Source organism: Lithobates pipiens, unplaced genomic scaffold (assembly GCF_037356315.1).
Source record: "Lithobates pipiens isolate NorthernLeopardFrog02 unplaced genomic scaffold, aLitPip1_a1.2 Scaffold_16, whole genome shotgun sequence".
Taxonomy (NCBI): domain Eukaryota; kingdom Metazoa; phylum Chordata; class Amphibia; order Anura; family Ranidae; genus Lithobates; species Lithobates pipiens.
In genome coordinates, this window is record NW_027507748.1 from 241,387,653 (window position 1) to 241,413,705 (window position 26,053).

The 26,053-nt window shown below is 41.5% G+C and overlaps 1 protein-coding gene across 1 annotated transcript in view; it reads right to left on the bottom strand.

The window, feature by feature from the left end:
* The window catches only part of CDK18 (cyclin dependent kinase 18), a 310,945-nt gene that overhangs the window by 170,184 nt on the left and 114,708 nt on the right, over positions 1–26,053 (bottom strand). The window lies entirely within an intron of this gene.

Sequence of the window (26,053 nt, forward strand, 5' to 3'; positions counted from 1 at the left end):
AAAGAGTAAATATAATATAATACACTTTCCTATCTATATACTAATGCTAGCAGCATAAGGATTATAAATTGTCAATGTTGATTGGGAGTGACGTCTCGCTTTAATGTGATTGCCACTAGATGGCGATATTATACACTACAATACTTACAAAAGGTCTATATTATGTATAAGTGAACCCAACAGTAACCCCATTTCCATTAAAAAGAAATTAGACAAAACGTGTGCACATCTGTATACACAGTACTGTGTGAAAGTTTTAGGCAGGTGTGAAAAAAATGTTGTAAAGTAAGAATGCTTTCAAAAATCTATATTTTCATTGTTTATGTTTATTAATCTTCAAAATGCAAAGTGAGCAAACAGGAGAAAAATCTAGATCAAATCAATATTTGGTGTGACTATCCTTTGGCTTCAAACCAGCATCAATTCTTACACTTGCACACTTTGTAAACTTTTACAACGTCAGGGATCGTTCGTTTTGAACGTGATGACGTACGACGGGACTAAAAAAGGAAGTTCAATAGCCAGTAGCTAATAGCTTCCCTTCCCTCCACCATACAGACGAACGGTTTTCCCGATAGGAATTGAGTCCGTCGGACAGATTTGAAATGTTCTATTTCTAGGCCCGTCAAATTTTTATAACGAAAAACTATTGGATTAGCCCCCACACAATCGGATTGTCCAACAGACTGATCCTGTCTAACCTAGTCTGCTGGAAAGTCTGGTCGTGTGTATGTGGCATTAGTGATCACATTGCAATCACATAATCTAATTCTTAATGGCTCCCATTAGGCCACATTACCTACATACAAGAGATATGCTTATTCAAGTGAAATGCTTTTGGGATTTTTCTGTTCATACACAGTGGGGAAGATTTACTAAAATCACATCCACTTTGCACTACAAAGTTCAAAGCTCTGCTGACTTTATCATCCAATCATGTACAAGCAAAAATGCTGTTTTTTATTCTCCTTGCATGTCCCCCTCTACAGATCTACAACAACTGCATTTCCAAGTGCACTTGCAGTGCAGAGTGGATTCGCCTTTAGTAAATCAACCCCAATGTTTATAATGGTTGGTTTATTGCTGTTCATGTTCTTCTCTAAAGTTACCAGGCCGGGTAACCTTTACGACAGCTCTCATCTGAGATTTTCACTCAAAGGTACACAGGCTCCCTTCTCATGCATTATGACCAGGTTGGCAAATAACACCTTTATTTTTTTTTCTTTTGGAATGTTAGAGGTATGGTTATCCTACAAAAATGAATGTTAGTATTAACCCATATTCAATAATTTAATGCTAAAACAATTTGCCATGGTTGCAGTGAGATAGCTACTTCTTCAATACCCCAACTCCAGGGATACTTCCTTAGAAGTTTATAAATCTGTTCAATGGAAATGCATATAAACCCCTACATCAAGCCTTACATTTGGCAGAGCTTTAATGCCAAAGTGGAAAATCCACCCCCTATGGCTCGATCTGATAAAGTCTAATAACGGCAGCCCATATAAGCTAATATTGTTCTTAGAAATCCATAAAGACGCTACTATCAATACTTACCTGTAGGGCACATTGAAGGTTTGTTTAAATCCAATATCGTCTTCATTAACAAATCCTCTCGCCAGGCCTATAAGGAACTAGCCAAGGCCTAGGGTGATGCTGAATCTCTTTTGATAGCAAACACCGCAGAATTGGGCTTGGGAGAATGTGTAAAAACTACATATGACCAGGTTACACGAGAATGGCAAGTGGAAACAGATCTTTGTTACACAGAAGTATTTTAAGACCCCTTTCACACCGAGGGCATTTTGCAGGCACTATAGCGTTAGAAATAGCGCCTGCAATCTGCCCTCAAACTGCTACACCATTGTCTGCTGCGCTGGCAGGAAGTCAGGAAAAGTCCTTACAGCAGCTTCTTTGGAGCAGTGAAGGAGTGGTGTGTTTACCGCTCCTCCACCGCTGCTCCCCATTGAAATCAATGGAGTAGTGATGCAATACCGCCGACAAAACACCACTATTGTGGTGTATTGTGGGCGGTTTCCACATTTTCTCGCCCACTAGCGGGGGTAAAAGCGCCCCGCTAGCGGCCGAAATGCGCTTCAAATCCGATGGTAAAACGCCGCTAAAAATAGCGGCGTTTGACCGCCGACGCTGTGGACGTGGCAGTGTTAAAGGGGTCTTGGTGTGTCAACCACTGTAGCAAATTATTAGCTATATTGCTAAGCATCTTTCAAATTCTTAGTACAGAGGGTTCAACACTTACTCATTCTAAAAGGTATTTTAAAGTGGTTGTAAACCTCAGATATGAAATATGAACAAAGCATATCCCTCTATAGTGTATACATGTCTCAGTTAAGAGCACCAAGTGTGATTTCTTTCTGCTGCTTCGCTCCTCTGCTATCAGAATAAGTCACTTCTGACAAGTTTTCCTGACACCAAGAGACAAATGGTGACGGAAAGAATCTCCAGCTGATTGACAGCCTCAGCTCTGTTTCTGTGTGCTGTGTGAAGGAGGGTATGTCTAGAGATGTAAAATTTCCATACATTTTAAAGCCATAAGAAAAAAAAAAACGTGTTTTTTTTTCACTTTTTTTTCTGAAAAAAATTTAAATTATTGTGAAAAACAAATTCAGTGTGGAGTAGTTTTATAGCTTGAAAGTCATTTTGTTACACTAGGAACATGAAATGCAATGTATATAAAATTATTATTCTTACATTAAAAGTACAACTTATTCAGTAAATAAACTAAATTTGGTTTTTAAAATTTTATTTTTTACAGAACATTGGTCCACTGATGTAACTAATATGGGTAAACTGCAGGTGTGGTCAAAGTTGCCACTGTCTTTCACAGCCAGAATCTATTAAATTAAAATTATTATTTTTATTAACTGGATCTATTAATGTATTTACGCATGTTATTGAAAGTATCTAAATCCTTCTTTGAGTACCATTGGACCTTAATGGAAACTAGCCACACTACAAATGTCTAAAGAGGAAGCCAATCTGGCCTGGCTGGATATATTTTTATATTACCTGGCAGGGCAGCTAAAACACCTGATTACATAGTTACTTCCTGTGTTCCCCATAACTCAGAAGAACACTTTGTTCATGTTCTTGAAACCAAACAGTTTTTGATATTTCTGGAAGTTATTTCCCAGCAAACACCATCTACTCATCCTGAAACTGACCACATTGGTGTTAAACTCCTCATTTTATTTCAGGCCATTCCTTATAAGCTATCCTATATAGAGATAACTCAATACTGCATTAATAATATCCCAAGGTACTGTAACTCAGACATGCAGACATTTACCAGGAAGAAGCAATATACTCATTTTATTACAGGAGGGACTAAATTTACAACATAGCTTCTATAACATTCTAAAAAAAATGATAAATGGTTTTCCAAATGTTTTACAAATAAATATCTGAAAAGTGTGGCGTGCATTTGTATTCAGTCCCCTTTACTCTGATACCCCTAACTAACATCTAGAGGAACCACTGGCCTTCAGAAGTCATCTAATTAGTAAACAGATGAATCTCAGTATAAATACAGCTGTTCGGTGAAGCCCTCGGGGGTTTGTTAGAGAACCTTCATGAACAAACAGCATCATGAAGACCAAACACACCAGACGGGTCAAGGATAAAGTTGTTGAGAAGTTTAAAGCAGGGTTAGGTTATAAAAAATTATCCCAAGCTTTGAACATCTCATGGAGCACTGTTCAATCCATCATCCAAAAATGGAAAGATATAGCACGACTGCAAACCTACCAAGATATCGCCATCCACCTAAACTGACAGGCTGGGCAAGGAGAGCATTAATCAGAGAAGCAGCCAAGAGGCCCATGTGAACACTGGAGTAGCTGCAGAGATCCACAGCTCAGGTGGGAGAATCTATCCACAGGACAATTATTAGTAATGTACTTCACAAATCTGGCCTTTATGGAAAAGTGGCAAGAAGAAAGCAATTGTTTAAAAAAAAACATAAGAAGTCCTGTTTGCAGTTTGTGAGAATCTATGTGGGGGCACAGTAAACATGTGGAAGAAGGTACTCTGGTCAGATTAAACCAAAATAACTTTTTTGCCTAAAAGCAAAATGCTATGTGTGGCGGTAAACTAACACTGCACATCGCCCTGAACACACCATCCCCACCTTGAAACATGTTGGTGGTAGCATCATGTTTTGGGGATGCTTTTCTTCAGCAGGGACAGGGAAGCTGGTCAGAGTTGATGGGAAGATCAATGTAGCCAAATACAGGGCAATTTTAGAAGAAAACCTGTTAAGAGTCTGCAAAAGACTTAAGACTGGGGCGGAAGTTCACCATCCAGCAGGGCAACAAGCCGAAACATACAACCAGAGATACAATGGAATGGTTTGATCAAAGCATATTCATTTGTTAGAATGGCCCAGTCAAAGTCCAGACCTAAATCAAATTGAGAATCTGTGGCAAGACTTGAACATTGCTGTTCACAGATGCTCTCCATCCAATCTGACAGAGCATGAGCTACTTTGCAAAGAAGAATAGGCAAAATTTCACTCTCTAGATGTGCAAAGTATTCTGCAGAGTATTGCAATAAGCGCTGGAAGTTTCTTGGATGCAGTAATACGGATTTACTTTCATGGAGAAATATATTAGATGTCTTACAGCATGGAGATACATGAACAGGAAGCAGGAATATACAAGTACATAGACTGAGATAAACTACATCCTGTTATATAATAGAAAACATGAACTATACACTATAATACTACAGTGTCACCTGCTGCATTGATAAGTATAATGCATATAGTATTGTCAGTTTATAAAAGCAACTTTACATTACATGTTGTTGTTCTTCCAACACCTCTTCACAATGGGATGTGCATGGCATGGCATGTCAAATGACATTCAGCTTCTTATGGAAAGAACTGACGTTCCTTCAATAAAGGCTTGGTGAGTGCATTAGCAGTCATCTCCTCTGACAGGCAGTATTGAATGTCATTAACACTTTGCTCTTGATTATCCCTCAGAAGGTGATACTTAGCTTCGATGTGTTTGGTCCTAGGGCTGACCCTTTCTGATTACGTAAGCTTTATACAACCCTTGTGGTCTTGAAAAATGGGAATTGGTTTTGACATGTCTATCCCAATGTCCACAAGAAGTTGACAAATCTATATCGCTTTTGACCTGCATATGTTGCTGCAATGTACTCTGCTTCTGTTGAAAATAAACCAACTTATGGTTCCTTACCCATACTGGTGGTCTGTGCAGTCCCCGATCCAATCAGCATACACATATCCGACCTGTTTTGGATGTGATGTTGCTGGTAACCGTTACTTCATCCTTTGAGGTACTGCATCAATCCTTTTATTGCGTTCCAGTCACGCTTACAGAGAGTAAGCCCACTGCTGTGGCTATGTCTGGTCTTGTCACAGTGGCAACATATAGCAGCTTACCAATTGCTCTGCGATACATATCATTGTTGGGTAGTAAGTTCGTTGCTCTTTTGATAGCCTGATTCCATAGGAGTTTTCAATTCCTTTGCATCTTGCATATGGAATTGTTACAAGATTTCCAAGATTTTCTGAGATTGGTTGAAAAGATCATTTCCATCTTCTCTCTCTATTTGGATTCCATGATAGTAGCTGATGTTCCCTAGCTCTTTGATTAAACATTTTCTGTCAGCTTGTGAATTATTTGATTGTAATCCCCTTCTTGTTCAAAACAAGTTATAATGCCATCAACATAGATAAGAATGTACAGTGTATCACAAAAGTGAGTACAACCCTCACATTTTTGTAAATATTTTATTATATCTTTTCATGACAACACTGAAGAAATAACACTTTGCTACAATGTAAAGTAGTGAGTGTACAGCTTGTATAACAATGTCAATTTGCTGTCCCCTCAAAATAACTCAACACACCACTATTAATGTCTAAACCGCTGGCAATAAACATGAGTACACCCCTAAGTGAAAATGTCCAAATTGGGCCAAATGTGTCAATATTTTGTGTGGCCACCATTATTTTCCAGCACTGCCTTAACCCTCTTGGGCACTACACTCCTCCACGACGACATCACAGAGCTGGTGGATGTTAGAGATCTTGCGCTCCTACACCTTCTGTTTGAAGATGCCCCACAGATGCTCAATAAGGTTTAGGTCTGGAAACATGCTTGGCCACTCCATCACCTTTACCCTCATCTTCTTTAGCAAGACAGTGAACATCTTGGAGGTGTGTTTGGGGGTTAGTATGTTGGAATACTGCCCTTTACACGGTTATACAAGCTGTACACTCACTACTTTACATTGTAGCAAGGTGTAATTTCTTCAGTGTTGTCACATAAAAAGATATAATAAAATATTTACAAAAATGTGAGGGGTGTACTCACTTTTGTGAGATAATTTATATCATCTGTGTTCTTGATTCCTGCAGTAGAGACAGGGGTCTGCTTTACTTCTTAAGAACCTCTCTTTAGTAAGTACTTTGTTCACTTTCTCATTCCACATGCTTTCAGATTGCTTAAAGCGGGAGTCCGCTGGGAGTCCGCCGTTTTTTTGTTTTTTTAAAAGCCAGCAGCTACAAATACTGCAGCTGCTGACTTTTAAAATAATGACACTTACCCGCCCAGCGCGCCCGCGATGTCGGCACCCGAAGCCGATCTCTCGATCGTCTCTCGGGTGCTGCTGCCGCCATCTTGGGTATGGGAATCAGGAAGTGGAGCCTTTCGGCTTCATTTCCCGGTTCCCTACTGTGCATGCGCGTGTCGCGCTGCGCAATAAGGATGCTCCCCGCTGTCTCTGGTATCCGTGTGTTTCCCAGCAGGCAGCGGGAGACCTTAGGAAAGGGGCGTACCTTCTGCAGAATCTACGCCGGAAGTGGGTGCAGATACCTGTACTGTACAGGTACCTGCACCCCCTCCCCCCTGAAAGGTGCCAATGGTGGCGCCGGAGGGGGGGAGGGTTCCAATGAGCGGAAGGGCCACTTTAGGGTGGACCTCCGCTTTAAGAATGTGGATGCTCTTCTGAAGTTTACACACAAGGTTGTTTCCTTGCTCAAACCCTGGTGTTTGTTCCATGTAGAGATCTTCCTTAATGTCTCCATATAGGAAAGCAGTTTTAACATCTAGGTGTTTCACTTGCATGCCCTTCCCAGAAGCGCTCTGATGGGGTGTTTTACAGCGGGGGTGAATGTTTCATCGTAATCTCTATCAAATTTCTGGGAGTAACTCTTGGCAACTAGTCTGGCTTTATATTTGTGGATATTCCCTTCTGTATCTGACTTTATTTTGAAAGTCTACTTACTTTCTATAGTTTTGCTGTTAGAAGGGAGCTCTGTGAGTAAAGAGGTTTTATTTTCTTGAAGTGTATTTAATTCTTCTTTCAGTCAAATCCTGTGGAGGGGGTTGGCAGGGGAATGCAGAAGAAGTGAATATGCCAAGCAAACCATAAGAAAAGGTCAACCAAAGCGAACCTGTGCAGGAGTCAGAACAAGAGGCGGAACCCACAATGCCTAAATCAAGTTCCCCACCATATCCTGCTTAACTTCCTGAAGTCAGAAGATCCACTCAGACCACAAAGGGGATTCAACCCCGCAAGCTGTTATACACTGTCAAAACACACAGCATAGTTGAACCAACATCTTGGGAAGACATAGAAAAACTGCCAAAACTTGAAGCCAATAAATGGAGAAAGGCAGCAGAAGAAGAAGAAGAGGTGATGCTCTATGCTATAACCTTTTTAAATAAAAAAAATACAATAAATATATATATATATATATATATATATATATATATATATATATATATATATATATATATATATATATACATATACACACACATATATATATATATATATATACACACACACACACACATTATATATATATATATATATATATATATATATACACACACACACACACACACACACACACACACACACACACACACACCACAGCCATGTTGAAGTCTACACAGCCCTCTTAAAATGTCTGTTTTCTGTGATGTAAAAAAAGAGACATAGATAAATAATTTCAGAACTTTTTTCACCTTTAATGTGACCTATAAACTGTACAACTCAATTGAAGAACAAACTGAAATCTTTTAGGGGAGGGAAGTAAAAATAAAATAATGTGGTTGCATAAGTGTGCAATATATATAATTATAACTGGGGATGTAGCGGTGTTCAGAATAAAGCAATCACATTTAAATTCATGTTAAATAGGAGTCAGTACACACTTGCCATCATTTAAAGTGCCTCTGATTAACCCCAAATAAAGTTCAGCTGTTCTAGTAGGTCTTTCCTGGCATTTTCTTAGTAGCATCCCACAGCAAAAGCCAGGGTCCACAGAGAGCCTCCAAAGCATCACAGGGATCTCATTGTTAAAAGGTATCAGTCCGGAGAAGGGTACAAAAGAATTTCCAAGGCAGAAGAAGAATAAAGCCCACACTGTCATATTTTCTGCTGATTCTTTCCTTCAGATTTACTAAAACCACATAATATGAGGTCAAACCTTAGGAATTTCAATTTGTATGCAATCAGGCAGGCCCTTGCACTACATGGTTTTGGTAAATCTGAAGACCAAAATCAGCAGAAAATCTAATAGTGCGTATGGGGCTTTATTCTTCACGTTTGGGCTCTGGGGTGGGGAGGCAAGATGGAAACTATTACAAAGAAAAACATCCAAGCCTGGCAAAATTTTTCAAAAACACATCTGAAGTCTCCCAAAAGTATGTGGGAAAGAAAATGTTTTATGGTCTGTTGAAAACAAGGTTGACATTTTTGGCCTTAATTCCAAAAGAGGTTTGGTCCAAACACAACACTGCACATCACCAAAAGGACAACATACCCACAGTGAAACATGGTGGTGGGGCTGTTTTTCTTCAGCTGGAACAGGAGTCTTAGTCAAGGTAGAGGGAATTGTAAACAGTTCCAAATACCAGTCAATATTGGCACAAAACCTTTGGGTTTCTGCTAGAAAGCTGAACATGAAGAGGAAGTTCATCTTTCAGCATGGCGACGACCCAAAGCATACATTCAAATTAACAAAGAAATGGCTTCACCGGAAGTATATTAATGTTTCGGAATGACCCAGCCAGAGCCACAACCTGAACCCCATTGAAAATCTGTGGGGTGATCTGAAGAGGGCTGTGCACAGGAGATGCCCTCACAATCTGACAGATTTGAAGTGTTTTTGCAAAGAAGAGTGGGCAAATATTGCCAAGTCAAGATGTGCCATGCTGATAGACTCCTACCCAAAAAGTACCCATTAAGCACTGAGTGCTGTAATAAAATCAAAATGTGCTTCAACAAAGTATTAGTTTAAGGGTGTGCACAATTATGCAAGCATATTTTATTTTTTTATTTTTACTTCCCTCTACCTAAAAGATTTAAGTTTGTTGTTCAACTGAATTGTACAGTTTTTAGGTTACATTAAAGCTGGAAAAAGTTCTGAAATTATTTATCTTTGTCTCATTTTTTTTTACATCACAGAAACCTGACATTTTAACAGGGGTGTGTAGCTTTTTATATCCATTGTACATATACATACACACACACACACACGAAAATGTGTTGCCTTGTTAAAGTGATAAATTAAATGAATAAAGATAAAAATGCAGCGCTATCATAACACCAACTTTCCTTAACCACTTGTGGAGCATCTGACGTCATTATACTGCGGCAGGTCGGCTTGTTCCCGCAAATCACCATAGCTGTATGTTGGCCCTTTAAACAGCTATAGCAGGCGGGCATGAGCGTCTGCTGGATGCATACCCACTGCATGGCAGGGGACCTGATGCACATGGCTGGCGGCCACGATGACTGCCGGCCACGTGCGATTGCGGGCAAGAGAGCCAGAATGTGGATGTGTGTGTGTAAACACACACATATCCCTGTTCTGACAGGAGAGGAGAGACAGATCGTCTGTTCCTACTAATCAGGAACAGCGATATGTCTCCTCCTCTAGTCAGTCACATCCTCCCCATAGAAACACACACTAGTAAACACATTTAACCCCTTGATCGCCCCCTAGTGTTAACCCCTTCCCTACCAGTGACATTTACACAGTAATCAGTGCATTTTTATAACACTGATCGCTGTATAAATGTTAATGGTCCCAAAAATGTGTCAAAAGTGTCCGATCTGTTCCGCTGCAATGTTGCAGCCCTGCTAAAAATCGCAGATCGCCGCCATTACTAGTGAAAAAAAATAATAATATTAAAAATGCCATAAATGTATTTCCTATTTTATAGACGCTATAACTTTTGCGCAAACCGATGAATATATGCTTATTGCGATTTTTTTAACCAAAAATATGTAGAAGAATATATATTGGCCTAAACTGAAATTTCTTTTTTTGTATTTTTTTGGGGATATTTATTATAGCAAAAAGTTTAAAATATTGTTGTTTTTTTAAAAATTGTCACTCTATTTTTGTTTATAGTGCAAAAAATAAAAAAGCACAGAGGTAATCAAATACCACCAAAAGAAAGCTCTATTTGTGGGGAATAAAAGGACGTCGATTTTGTTTGGGCACAGCGTCACACGCCCGCCACGCAAATTCTCAGTTAAAACAACACAGTGCCGTATTGCAAAAAATGGCCTGGTCATTAAGGGGGCAAATCCTTCCTGTCCTCAAGTGGTTAAAGTGCATATAATGCTCACAGTTCACAAATTACCATAAAAAATGTGCAATTATATACATGAACAAATTAAAAAAAAAAATATATATATATATATATATACTATCATGCAAAAATGAATTTAGCCCAAAAATATTAATTTGGCATTTATTAAATAGTCCCATAAGCGATGTCGGTGGTGAAATAGTGCTGCACATGTTACATAGTTAGTAAGGTTGAATAAAGACACCAGTCCATCCAGTTCAACCTGAGTGAGTGTCTACAATTGTCCCTATCCCTGTACATTGCACACTCACATCAGTCCCTACCCTCAAGGAGCCCACAATCCAAGGTCCCCATTCATATACTAAGGCCAATTTTTGAACAGAAGCCAATTAACCTACCTGCATGTCTTTGGAGTGTGGGAGGAAACTGGAGTACCCAGAGGAAACCCATGCAGGCGCAGGGAGAACACGCAAACTCCAGGCAAGTAGTGACGTGGTTGGGATTCAAACCAGCGACCATTTTTACTGCTAGGTGAGAGTGCTAACCACTACACCACTGTGCTTGTCCTTTCACAGTAGTGCTCCAAGGGCCATCCCGTTTCAAGGTAGGGATGGTGTGTTCAGAGTGATGTGCAGTGTTATTTATCCGCCACACATATTGTTTTGTTTTAGGTAAAAAAGTTACAGTTTGGTCTCATCTGGCCAGGACACCTTCTTCCACATGTTAGCTGTGTCCCCCACATTGCTTCCCGCAAACGGGACTTCTTATGGCTTTCTTTCAACAATGGCTTTCTTCTTGCCACTCTTCTATAAAGGCCAGCTTTGTGAAGTGCACGACTAATAGTTGTCCTGTAGACAGATTCTCCCACCTGAGCTGTGAACCTCTGCAGCTCCTCCAGAGTTACCATGGTCCTCTTGGCTGCTTCTCTGATTAATGCTCTCCTTGCCCAGCCTGTAAGTTTAGGTCCTGGTGTGTTGCTTCTGAGGGATTCACAGAACAGTTGTATTTATACTCTGAGTAAATTATACACAGGTGGGCTCTATTTACTAATTAAGTGACTTCTGAAGGCGATTGGTTTCACCAGATTTTAGTTAGGTGTATCAGAGTAAGGCCTCTTTCACACCAACGTGCCGTTCAGGCCCGCCTGTCAGTTTTTCAGGCGGACCTGAACGGGTGCTCCATAGAGCTCTATGGAGCGTCGGATGTCAGCGGTGACATGTCCGCTGACATCCGACCCGCTCCGATCCGAAAAAGTGTGACGGAGGAAAAAGCTATTTTTCCATCCGTCTGCGGATCGGATCGGATGACGACGGGCACTGCGGTCCGTCGTCATCCGATCTCCCATAGGAGAGAGCGGCGCTGTGACAGGTCTGTCCGTGCGCAGTGTGCAGAGACAGACCTGTCATCTCCCTGCTCAGCGGGGATCGGCGGAGTGATCCCCGCTGAGCAAACGGACATCCACGGGGCGGATCAGAACTGATCCGCCCCGTGTGAAAGGACCCTAAAGGGGGCTAAATACAAATGTACGCCACACTTTTCAGATATTTATTTGTAAAAAAAAATTGAAAACGATTTATCATTTTCCTTCCACTTCACAATTATGTGGTACTTTGTGTTGGTCTATCACATAAAATCCCAATAAAATATATTTACATTTTTGGCATGACATGACAAAATGTGGAAAATTTTAAGGGGTATGAATACTTTTTCAAGGCACTGTAACGTGCTCCACTGTTATATAACAAATGGCCTCTTACCGTACATAAAAACTTTATCCCAGGGTTTAGCCACACATCAGTGAGATGGAAAAAAAGACTCCATTCAGAGGCCCCTTAGACCTTCAATAGGGAACTCCGGATCTCGCAGCATTGTGGCAAATACGATGTCTTACATCCACCACAAATCAAGTACAGTGCATTGCAAAAGTATTCACCCCCTTGGGCTCTTTACCTATTTTGTTACATTACAGCCTTTAGTTCAGCGTTTTTGTAATCTGACTTACATGTAATGGATCAGAACGCAATAGTCTAAGTTGATGAAGTGAAATTAGAAAAATATATACATCAAACTATTTGTCAGAAATAAAAAACTGATAATTGGCATGTGTGTATGTATTCACCCCTTTTGTTATAAAGCCCATAAAAAGCTCTGGTGCAACCAATTACCTACAGAAGTCACATAATTGGTGAAATGATGTCCATCTGTGTGCAAACTAAGTGTCGTTACATATACACACATTTTTGAAAGGCCCCAGAGGCTGTAACACCTAAGCAAGAGGCACCACTAACCAAACACTGCCATGCAGACCAGGGAACTCTCCAAACAAGTAAGGGACAATGTTGTTGAGAAGTACAAGTCAGGGTTAGGTTATAAAAAAATATGCAAATCTTTGATGATCCCTAGGAGCGCCATCAAATCAATCATAACCAAATGGAAAGAACATGGCACAACAGCAAACATGCCAAGAGATGGTCGCACACCAAAACTCAAGGACCGGGCAAGGAGGGCATTAACCACTTCAGCCCCGGACCAATAAACACCCTAAGGACCAGAGGTCTTTTTCCAATTTCGCACTGCGCTGCTTTAACTGGTAATTGCGCAGTCATGCAATATTGCACCCAAACGAAATTTGCGTCCTTTTGTTCCCACAAATAGAGCTTTCTTTTGATGGTATTTGATTGCCTCTGCGATTTTTTTTTTTTGCGATATAAATGGAAAAAGAGCGAAAATTTTGAAAAAAAAAAAGATATTTTCTTCTTTTTGTTATAAGAAAAATTGAATAAACTAAATTTTAGTCATACATTGAGGGCAAAATTTATTCAGCCACATGTCTTTAGTAAAAAAAATGTCAATAAGCGTATATTTTTTGGTTTGCGCAAAAGTTATAGCGTCTACAAACTAGAGTACATTTTCTGGAATTGACACAGCTTTTAATTTATGACTGCCTATCTCATTTCTTGAGGTGCTAAAATGGCAGGGCAGTACAAACCCCCCCCCCCCAAATGACCCCATTTTGGAAAGTAGACACCGCAAGGAAATTGCTGATGGGTATGTTGAGCCCATTGAATATTTATTTTTTTTGTCCTAAGGGATTGAATAATGGCAAAAAAAAATAAAAAATCACTAAATGATATATTGCTCACACATGCCATGGTTATATGTGGAATTGCACCCCAAAATATATTCCGCTACTTCTCCTGAGTATGGGGATACCACATGTGTGGGACTTTTTGGGAGTCTAGTCGCGCACGGCACCCCGAAAACCAATCACCACCTTCAGGATTTCTAAGGGTTGCTCCCTGTTGGTGGTTTGCATGTGGATTTTGTGAACACAAGTGGAATTTTGAACTAAAGTGGAGAGTTAATAACCAGGAGTTGTGCTTTTGACTGCTTCTGCTTGCAAGTGTTGTTTTTGGGGGTGTTTTTTCTTCCCCTCCTTCATTTGATACATTTGCTAGCAGTTTTTAAAAGTCCTTTTTTCTGACACTTTTTAAAAAAAGCATTTTATTTTATTTTTTCTCTCTTTCTTCCTGCTAATTTAGGGGAGGGGCTAATTGTTCACAGGTGTATAAAGGTAGTTATACAAACTCCTCAAGGAGCTTGCTCCCTGTTGGTGGTTTGCATGTGGATTTTGTGAACACAAGTGGAATTTTGAACTAAAGTGGAGAGTTAATAACCAGGAGTTGAAAACAGGAGTTAATACAGGAGTCTCTAACCTGTAACATCTTAAACTTCCTTAAAGTAATTGTATTGTAACCGGGAAATGAGTGCTAGCAGGGTTGAAGGTTTTGCTCAGTGCACAGTGTGCCACATGTATGCAAAACTGGTGCAAGAGCTCCAGGATGCATACCGCTGTGACAGATGTGAGCAGGTTGCCCTTCTGGAAGCTCACATTAGAGATCTGGAGGAGCAAGTTGCAACACTGGGCAGAAAGGACAACCTTGAAAGGGGTCCTCTGCTCGCTGAGCAGGTGGTCAGTAGGGTTGATGTGGAGGGTGGAGGGGCAAGTCAGGATTATCACATAGGAAGATGGGTTAATGTAGTTAGAGGGAGTGGAAGGGGCTTGCAGAAAAGGAAGGCCAGTCCTGTGTTTGTGCATCAAAACAAATTTGCAGAGTTGGCTGAAAATGTGGAGGTGGCAAACACAGAGGTGGCAGCCCTAGATGTCACTGCTCCCCCTAACAGCCGGGAGAGCAGCCCATCTAGTAGAGGAGGTGAGGGGAGTGCAGATAGGCCTAGACAGTTGGTGGTTATAGGGGATTCTATAATCAGAAGGACTGATAGAATAATTTGTCGCCAGGATCGCCTCAACCGAATAGTTTGCTGTCTCCCTGGTGCTAGGGTTCGGCATGTGGTGGACCGGGTGGATAAATTACTGGGAGGGGCTGGGTATGACCCAGCAGTCTTGGTCCACGTTGGAACCAATGACCGTATACATGGAAGGTGGAGGCTCCTTAAGAATCAATTTAGAGAACTAGGCTGCAAGTTGAAGGGAAGGACCTCCAAGGTGATATTCTCTGAAATATTGCCTGTGCCATGCGCAACACAGGAAAGGCAGGGGGTGATTAGAGAGCTAAATGCATGGCTAAAGACCTGGTGTAGGGAGGAGGGATTTGGGTTTCTAGAGCACTGGGCTGACTTTTCATTGGGGTGCAACCTATATGCTAACGATGGTTTGCACTTGAATGGAAGGGGGTCTGCTGTGCTGGGGGAGAGGTTTATAGGAAGGCTGGAGGAGTATTTAAACTGGGTTTGAGGGGGGAGGGTGAACCAGAATTACATTGGGCAGACAGGTCAGTTAGGGGTCAGACATTAATGGAGGGTGGAATGGGGATAGATGGGGGGTGGGATATGGCAGGTGACAAGAAATTTCCCATGTTGCAAACAGCCATTGAAAACTTTAGGGCAATTTGTACTACTAAAAATATGAAAAACACCAGAGCAAAATGTAATAATGCATTAAAGTGTTTGTACACCAATGCCAGAAGTCTGCCAAGCAAAATAGGTGAGTTGGAAGCTGTGGTGCATGAGGAGAGCTATGATGTAATCGGTATTGCTGAAACTTGGCTTCAATCCTCACATGACAGGGCTATTAATATTCCTGGCTATGCACTCTTTCAGAGAGACAGGGTAAAAAGGAAAGGTGGCGGGGTCTGTCTCTATGTGAGAAGTGATCTCAAAGCAAGTGTGAAAGAGGACCTGGTGGATGGAGAGTGTGATGAGTCCGAAGCATTATGGGTGGAACTGCATTTAGATGGGTGTAGTTCAAAGTTAATCGTTGGAGTTTGTTATAGACCACCCAATGTTAATGAGGAGGTGGAGACTCAGCTCCTTGCACAGATGGAAAGGGCTGCAAGGGCTGGGACAGTGATAATAATGGGAGATTTTAACTACCCCGAAATTGACTGGAGTAATGGCACTGCTGGGACAGTTAAAGGGCAAAAAATGATAAACCTATTACATGACAATTTTATGGTCCAGTTTATTGAGGCCCCAACTAGGAATGAAGCTCTGTTGGACCTGGTAATCTCAAACCATGCAGAGCTTATTACTAATGTCCAGATAAAGGAACACCTGGGTAGCAGTGATCATAACATGATTTCCTTTGATGTTAGCGCTAAACAAGAAATACATACGGGTAAGATAAAAACACTTAACTTCAAGAGAGCAAATTTTCCAAGGATGAGGGCTGCTCTCCAGGACTTAGACTGGGAGAGAATATTTGCTTCAATGGGCACAGAACAGAAATGGGAATTCTTCAAAAAGACTGTTTGGGACCTCACTGCAAAGTATATTCCCATGGGCAATAAGTTTAAAAGGCTAAAAACAAAACCTATGTGGCTCACAGCCAAAGTTAAAAAAGCTATAAACTATAAGAGAAGAGCTTTTAAAAAATATAAAAATGAAGGATCACTAGTGACATTTAAATGTTACAAAGAATTTAACAGAATATGTAAAAAGGAAATCAAGGATGCAAAAATTCAAAACGAACGACAGATTGCAAAAGATAGTAGGACAAACCCCAAAAAATTCTTCAAATATATTAATAGTAAAAAGGTCAAGTCTGAGCATGTAGGCCCTTTACAAAATAATCTAGAGTTGGTGACTGGGGACAAAGAGAAGGCTAATTTATTAAATACTTTCTTCAGCTCTGTGTACACAAAAGAGCATGGGGGAGCGCATGTCCATAATGGGGGTGATAGTGACACAGCCCCAAATGATCCACAATGGCTCAAAAGTGATATGGTCCAGAAATATTTAGACAGAATAAAGGTGGATAAAGCACCTGGCCCTGATGGCATCCACCCACGGATCCTAAAAGAATTGAGCTCTGTAATTTCAGAGCCATTGTATCTAATTTTTAGGGACTCAGTAAAAAGGTCAAGTCTGAGCATGTAGGCCCTTTACAAAATAATCTAGAGTTGGTGACTGGGGACAAAGAGAAGGCTAATTTATTAAATACTTTCTTCAGCTCTGTGTACACAAAAGAGCATGGGGGAGCGCATGTCCATAATGGGGGTGATAGTGACACAGCCCCAAATGATCCACAATGGCTCAAAAGTGATATGGTCCAGAAATATTTAGACAGAATAAAGGTGGATAAAGCACCTGGCCCTGATGGCATCCACCCACGGATCCTAAAAGAATTGAGCTCTGTAATTTCAGAGCCATTGTATCTAATTTTTAGGGACTCATTAATGATGGGAATAGTCCCACTGGATTGGCGCAGGGCGAACGTGGTGCCTATATTTAAAAAGGGATCAAAGTCTTTACCAAGTAACTATAGACCTGTTAGCTTAAATTCTATAGCTGGGAAGATACTGGAGCGTTTAATAAAAGACCACATCGACGAGTTCTTGCTGAACAAAAACACTTTAAGCAACAGACAACATGGATTCATGAAAGACAGAAGTTGTCAGACAAATCTGATTTCTTTTTATGAGGAGGTAAGTAAAACCTTGGACAGAGGGGTGGCGGTGGACGGGGTATACTTGGATTTTGCAAAAGCGTTCGATACAGTTCCCCACACACGGCTCATGTGTAAGGTAAAGTCTACAGGTTTGGAAATATCAGTTTGTAAATGGATAGAAAATTGGCTAAAAGACAGAATTCAGAGAGTAGTGATTAATGATTCTTACTCTGAATGGTCTAAGGTTATCAGTGGTGTACCCCAAGGTTCAGTGCTGGGACCCTTACTTTTTAACATCTTTATAAATGATATTGGGTCTGGGATCAAAAGTAACATTTCTGTCTTTGCAGATGACACCAAGATATGCAGTGGAATAACCTCCTTACAGGATGTCTCCAATTTACAAGCTGACCTCAATACACTGTCTAATTGGGCGACTATGTGGCAGATGAGGTTTAATGTTGATAAATGTAAAGTTATGCACTTGGGAGCTAAGAATATGCGTGCATCATACATGCTAGGGGCAGTACAACTGGGGGGATCCATAGTGGAGAAGGATCTGGGGGTTTTGGTAGATCATAAGCTCAATAATAGCATGCAATGCCAAGCTGCTGTTTCCAAAGCGAGCAAAGTCCTTTCTTGTATTAAGAGAGGTATGGACTCCAGAGAGAGAGAGATATCATTTTGCCCCTGTTCAAATCATTAGTAAGACCTCACCTGGAATATGCAGTTCAGTTTTGGGCACCAGTTCTCAAAAAGGATATCGGGGAACTGGAGAAAGTGCAGAGAAGGGCAACCAAACTGATAAGAGGCATGAAGGAACTCAGCTATGAGGAAAGATTAGAGGAACTGAATTTATTCACTCTTGAGAAGAGGAGAATAAGGGGGGATATGATCAACATGTTCAAATATATTAGGGGTCCATATAGTGAACTTGGTGTTGAGTTGTTCTCTGTACGGTCAACCCAGAGGACAAGGGGGCACTCTTTACGTCTAGAGGAAAAGAGATTTCATCTTCAAGTACGGAAAGGTTTCTTCACAGTTAGAGCTGTGAAAATGTGGAATAGACTCCCGCCAGAGGTGGTTCTGGCCAGCTCAGTAGATTGCTTTAAGAAAGGCCTAGATACTTTCCTGAATGTACATAATATAACTGGGTACTAACATAGGTAAAGTTGATCCAGGAAAAATCCGATCGCCTCTTGGGGGATCAGGAAGGAATTTTTTTCCTCTGCTGTAGCAAATTGGAGCATGCTCTGCTGGGGTTTTTTTTTTTTCGCCTTCCTCTGGATCAATTGTGGGCATAAAATTGGGTATTTGGATTGTACGATTATTTTTTATTTTATTTATTTGTTTTTAAGGTTGAACTGGATGGACTTGTGTCTTTTTTCAACCTGACTAACTATGTAACTATGTAACTATGTAAGGGTGCAAATTTTTGATTTAACTCCTCACTACCTATCACAGTTTCGAAGGCCATAAAATGCCAAAATAGCACAAAACCCCCCAAAATGACCCCATTTTGGAAAGTAGACACCCCAAGCTATTTACTGAGAGGCATGTTGAGTCCATGGAATATTTTATATTTTGCCAAAAGTTGCGGGAATATTACAATCTTTTTTTTTTTTGCACAAAGTTGTCACTAAATGATATATTGCTCACACATGCTATGGGCAGAAGTCAAATTACACCCCAAAATAAATTCTGCTGCTTCTCCCGAGTACGGGGATACCACATGTGGGGGACTTTTTGGGAGCCTAGCCACGTACGGGACCCCGAAAACCAAGCACTGCCTTCCGGATTTAAATATAAAATGCTACCAAAAAGACTGTTAGCGATCGCAGGGATCAGGCCTGACTCTGCGATCGCTGCAGTTATGTGTTTAGTGTTTTGTAAGTGACAGTGATCGATCGATACTGCACTTGGGTGGGCTGGGCAGAGGGGCAAAACGCAGGTGCTAGCAGGTATCTGGGCTGATCCCGCTAACAATGCGTTTTTTTGGAACCCTGAACTGCTGGGGACACTAGTATAGATCTGATCAGATCAGATATTGATCTGTTCAGATTCTATACCACTACGGGAGGTGTATGCTTTGCGCGTGGGTGTTAGCGGTACTGGCACTAACCTAGCGCTGCCTGGGGCGACGCAGACCCTGAACCTAAAACCGAATTGATATCACCCGCCGGGTGATCAGGGGGTTAAACCTTTATTGGGTAATAAATGGTGGGTGCCCTGATGCTATAAAAAGCAAACTAACCAGAGTCACCCGTAACACTTATACAGTGATCAGTGGTGAAAGGGTTAACTAGGGGCAATCAGGGGGTTCAAATTTTTATTAGGTAGTATATGGGGGTCCCTGGCGCTATATAAAAACCTGACGGGGAACCTAAATAACTAACTGGCTAACCAGCGTCACCAGTGACACTTATACTGTGATCGCTGGTGAAAGGGTTAACTAGGGGCAATCAGGGGGTTAAAACCATTATTGGGTAGTATATCGGGGAACCTAGGGCTATAAAAACCTGGCGGTGAACCTAAAAAAATAACTAGCTACCTAGCGACAGTAGCGACACTGATGCAGCGATCAGAAAAATTATCGCTTAGTGACACTGGCAAAAGGGGGTGAAAGGGTTAACTAGGGGCAATCAGGATGTTAAAACCATTATTGGGTAGTATATCGGGGTACCTAGCGATATAAAAACCTGGCGGTGAACCTAAAAAAATAACTAGCTACCTAGCGACAGTAGCGACACTAATGCAGCGATCAGAAAAATGATCGGTTAGTGACAGTGGCAAAAGGGGGTGAAAGGGTTAACTAGGGGCAATCAGGGGGTTAAAACCATTATTGGGTAGTATAAAGGGGTACCTAGCGCTATAAAAACCTGGCGGTGAACCTAAAAAAATAACTAGCTATCTAGCGACAGTAGTGACACTGATGCAGTGATCAGAAAAATGATCGCTTAGTGACACTGGCAAAAGGGGGTGAAAGGGTTAACTAGGGGCAATCAGGATGTTAAAACCATTATTGGGTAGTATATCGGGGTACCTAGCACTATAAAAACCTGGCGGTGAACCTAAAAAAATAACTAGCTACCTAGCGACAGTAGCAGCACTGATGCAGCGATCAGAAAAATGATCGCTTAGTGACACTGGCAAAAGGGGGTGAAAGGGTTAACTAGGGGCAATCAGGATGTTAAAACCATTATTGGGTAGTATATCGGGGTACCTAGCGATATAAAAACTTGGCGGTGAACCTAAAAAAATAACTAGCTACCTAGCGACAGTAGCGACACTAATGCAGCGATCAGAAAAATGATCGCTTAGTGACAGTGGCAAAAGGGGGTGAAAGGGTTAACTAGGGGCAATCAGGATGTTAAAACCATTATTGGGTAGTATATCGGGGTACCTAGCGCTATAAAAACCTGGCGGTGAACCTAAAAAAATAACTAGCTACCTAGCGACAGTAGCGACACTGATGCAGCGATCAGAAAAATGATCGCTTAGTGACAGTGGCAAAAGGGGGTGAAAGGGTTAACTAGGGGCAATCAGGATGTTAAAACTATTATTGGGTAGTATATCGGGGTACCTAGCGATATAAAAACCTGGCGGTGAACCTAAAAAAATAACTAGCTACCTAGCGACACTAGGGACACTGATGCAGCGATCAGAAAAATTATCGCTTAGTGACACTGGCAAAAGGGGGTGAAAGGGTTAACTCTAGGGGCAATCAGGGGGTTAAATCTTTATTGGGGGGTGATAGGGGGCTACCCTGGACCTAACACTAACTGCCCTGACAGTTTTTACTTTTACAACTGACACTGAATGCATTGATCAGTAAAGAAATGATCAATGATGCAATCAGTGACACTGTGACTGGGGGGGGGGGAGGCGATCGGGGGGGGGATCGGGGGGAGGGTTTGTGTACCTATGTGTACCTATGTGTCAGTGTAGTGTTTTGGTGCACTTACTTTTAGTCTTCTCCTCGTAGTCCGGTCAAAAACACCGCCCCAAGGAGAATGACATCACTTCCTCCTTCCTGTGTAAACAATACACAGTGGGGGGAAGTTCGTCATTGGCCAGGAGCGATCGAGAGGGGGTGGCCAGAAACCAACGGCCATCCCCTCATCACGGATCGCTCCCGGAGGGAAACGGACCGCCGTATCCAGCGGGAGGGGGTCCGATCGGACCCCCCACCCGCTGGAAGGCAGGCACGTACATCTACGTGCTTGTGCCTGCCTGTGCCATTGTGATGACGTACAATGGCAATACGGCGGTCCTTAAGTGGTTAATCAGAGATTCAGCACAGAGACCTAAGGTAACCCTGGAGGACTGGCAGAGTTCCACAGCAGAGACTGGAGTAGCTGTACATAGGACAACAATAAGCCGTACGCTCCATAGAGTTGGGCTTTATGGCAGAGTGGCCAGAAGAAAGCCATTACTTTCAGCAAAAAACAAAATGGCACATTTTGAGTTTGTGAAAAGGCATGTGGGAGACTCCCAAAATGTATGGAGGAAGGTTCTCTGGTCTGATGAGACTAAAATTTAACTTTTTGACCATCAAAGAAACTGCTATGTCTGGCTAAAACCAAACACATCACATCACCCAAAGAACACCATCCCCTCAGTGAAACATGGTGGTGGCAGCATCATGCTGTGGGGATGTTGGTCAGAGTTGAGGGAAAGATGGATGGTGCTAAATACAGGGATATTCTTGAGCAAAACCTGTACCACTCTGTGTGTGATTTGAGGCTAGGGCGGAGGTTCACCTTCCAGCAGGACAATGACCCCAAACACACTGCTAAAGCAACACTTGAGTGGTTTAAGGGGAAACATGTAAATGTGTTGGAATGGCCTAGTCAAGCCCAGACCTCAATCCAATAGAAAATCTGTGGTCAGACTTAAAGATTGCTGTTCACAAGTGCAAATCATCCAACTTGAAGGAGCTAGAGCAGTTTTGCAAGGAGGAATAGGAGAAAATCCCAATGGTAAGGTGGGGCAAGCTCATAGAGACTTATCAAAAGCGACTTGGAGCTGTGATAGCCGCAAAAGGTGGCTCTACAAAGTATTGACTTTAGGGGTGAATAGTTATGCACATTGGCCTTTTTCTGTTATTTTGTCCTATTTGTTGTTTGCTTTACAACAAAAAAAACATCTTCACAGTTGTGGGCATGTTCTGTAAATTAAATGATGCAAATCTTTAAACAATCAATGTTAATTCCAGGTTGTGAGGCAACAAAACAGGAAAAATGCCAAGGGGGTGAATACTTTTGAAAGGCACTGTATTTATGTAAAGAGGAAGAGAATTGCTCATTGCACAATTTCCATAAAAAGCAAGTACTTTATTTAAACAAGTATTATACTCACAAAACATCAGGCATTCTAGTGTGTATATCGTCCTGCCCCCTGGTGGGCGTACTAATGTCACCGCTAAGTCCCCCGTCCGAGGTATGTTTTGTCTTAGAAGACGTCGTCACTGGGGCAATGGAGATCTCTGAAGGGAGTCTTTTTTTCCATACCTGGAGTGAGTGGTTTTCTAACTGATGTGAGGTTAGACCCTGGGTTAGGGTCTTTATGTTTGGTAAGAGGCCATTTGTTATATAAGAGTGGAGCACGTTAAGTGAGCACTTGGGAAGCACATGTGCAGCACTATTTTCACCAGTGACATCAGTTATGTGACAATTTAATAAATCCCAAATTATGCTTACAATCGCCTTTTATAAAACTGCTGATCAATATGCTTTTTTCGTAAAAATAGCTGTCATTGCAAACCAATAGAGTAGTCAAATAAGAGGAAGCAAGAGAGAACTTGATATGAGAACTGATATCAGAGTGAAGGATTAGAGAAGAAGGATGTCTTATTAGAAGAGAAAGATAGGAGATTTTTTTATAAAGGAACAAAAATACTAATGCAGATACATCAGTTAACTGTGCTTTTATTACAGATTATATGAAGAATACTGAAAGAGTGAAAAAAAAAGCTCAAAAAGTTTCTGGCATATTCTAAAAAACTAAAGATAAATTGTGTGATATTCTGCCTGAGCAACCCCAAAGCATCTTTACAAAAACACCCAGTCTTAAGCCTGGTACACACGATCGGATTGTTCGCCAATAGAGCGTCAGACTTTTGTCCAAAAGGGGGTGTTGTGCCTGGATATTGTCTTGCATAACGTGGAATTTCAGCTCTTGAGCGCCACCCTTTGTGCACCTTCTGCTAATGTCGTATTTGGTGAGCACTGATTCCGAGCATACGTGTTTGTACTTAGGACTTTTGTGTGATGGACTTGTGTACAGACTATTCAAAAATCTGACAACAGATCATTGTCTGATGAAAATTTACTAGCCTGCCATCCATTGTTGGCCGAAAGTTGGACAACAGTTGCCTGAAGGGGCCTACTAACAGTCGGATTTTAGGCCAACAGTCTGTCATCACACAATCCCCTGCCAACAATCAGATATTGTGTACGAGGCAGGTTACTTTATAGTTTGTTAAGGATTCAAAAATCTACCACTATAGGAGAAGCTTAAAACATTCTTTGTATGTACCAAAAGGGGTCTGTTTGTAATATTTGTAATCAGAAATATACCAATGTCCATTCTTGATTTCACTAAGAATGAATGTAAAACTTTCAATTCTGTCAATGTGACTTTTAGTCCAACACCAAAACAAAAGCCTAAGGCTGGTCATAGTTCAAATCTCGAAATTCAAACCAGGTGTGGGCAAGCTGAATTTACCAAGTTGATCAATTGATCTGAATGGATACACGGAGCTGTGGCTCGGGTGCCAATATAGCAAGCTGCTTGCTGTGGGGGCACTCGACAGAAGGGAGGGGTCAGATGTGCCGGTGGGGGACCCCGAGAAGAGGAGGATCCAGGCTGCTCTGTGCAAAACCACTACACAGAGCAGGTAAGTATAACATGTTTGTTATTTTTTTATAGAGAAGAAAAGGAGACTTTAGTAACACTTTAAAGTGAGGAAATGAATGCAAATATAAAGTAGATGTGCATAATTTATTTTTAGTTGTACATTTCGCATTCCCCACTATCCCACTTCTGTATTACTGTTTTATATTCTACATTTTCCTGTTTTGTACATAGTACTGTACATTCTGCATTCCATGCTGTTTTACATTTTACACAATCCCATTCTGTACGTTGAGCTTAGTATTTCCTATTCCACACCATCGTACTTTATACCTGTTATATTCCATACCTTTTCACTCTACGTTGTGCTGTATACTTAAAGTGGTTGTAAACCCTTACAACAAACTTTGACCTACAGGTAAGCCTAGATTAAGGCTTACCTGTAGGTCCAAAAAATATCTCCTAAACCTACACGGTGTAGGAGATATTTGCCGAAAGACAGGCACCGCTGTCTACGGCGCATGTGCCGTAGACAGTGGCGTGCAGGCGCACTGAGCGCGCCGCCGTCAACGGGGATATGCCGCGCGTGGCGGCTCCCGTGTGCATGCGCGGGAGCGACGGCTTCGCCAAATGACAGCAGCAGAGCGGCGAGACCCACCGAGAAGATGGATGAGCCGGACTACAGGGCACAGCGGTGACTTCGCTGGCTCCTGTGTCAGGTAAGTGACACATAATGGACTACTATGCGATGCATAGTAGTCCATTATGAATGAAAGAGGAAGTAAACTCATCAGGGTTTACTTCCTCTTTAATATTCCATAGTAATCAGTACTTTCAGGTGGCCATTTGGATGTGTTAGCACCCCAGGCTAAAAGATACCATTTCCCCCTAAGATTAATGTAAGACATTGTTGCATCTGAGCATAACACTGTGGCATAGTCTTAGCCCTTGTACACAACTTGTCGAACATTCCGACTTAAAATGTCCGATCAGACCGCGTTGTCGGATAATCCGACCGTGTGTAGGTTCCATCGGACTGTTTCCGTCGGAATATCCGACTGACAAAGTTTTAGAGCTGGGCTATAAAATTTTCCGACAACATGATCCGATCGGACTTTGTCCAATCGTTTGTAGACAATTCCGATCGGACAAAGTGCCAAGCATGCTCAGATCAAATTCCTAGACCAAAGCTATTGGCAACTAGACTGAACGTAGTCCCGTCGTAACTAAATGACGTCATCATGTTGCGAATGATCGGATTTTCCGACAACTTTGTCCGATTGTGTGTATGCAACACCAGTTTCGGACAAAATCCAACGGATTTTGTTGTCGGAATGTCCGACCGTGTGTACAAGGGCTTATAGGCAGGAAAATGTCCATGTGAAAGGGAAACCTGTCCCCAGTCTCCCACTGCTGAACTTTTAGTTGAAAGTGCCATTTTGCTGGTAATCATTTTGATCCTCTGACTTCATTACAGATAAACCTCACTTTTAAGTACACAATGGGGTTTATTTACTAAAGCTGGAAAGTGCAAAATCAGGCTCACTTCTGCATAGAAATCAACGAGCATCTAACCTCAGCTTGTTCAATTAAGCTTTGGTAACAGAACCTGGAAGCTCATTGGTTTCTATGCAGAAGTGAGCCTGATTTTGCACTATCAAGCTTTAGTAAA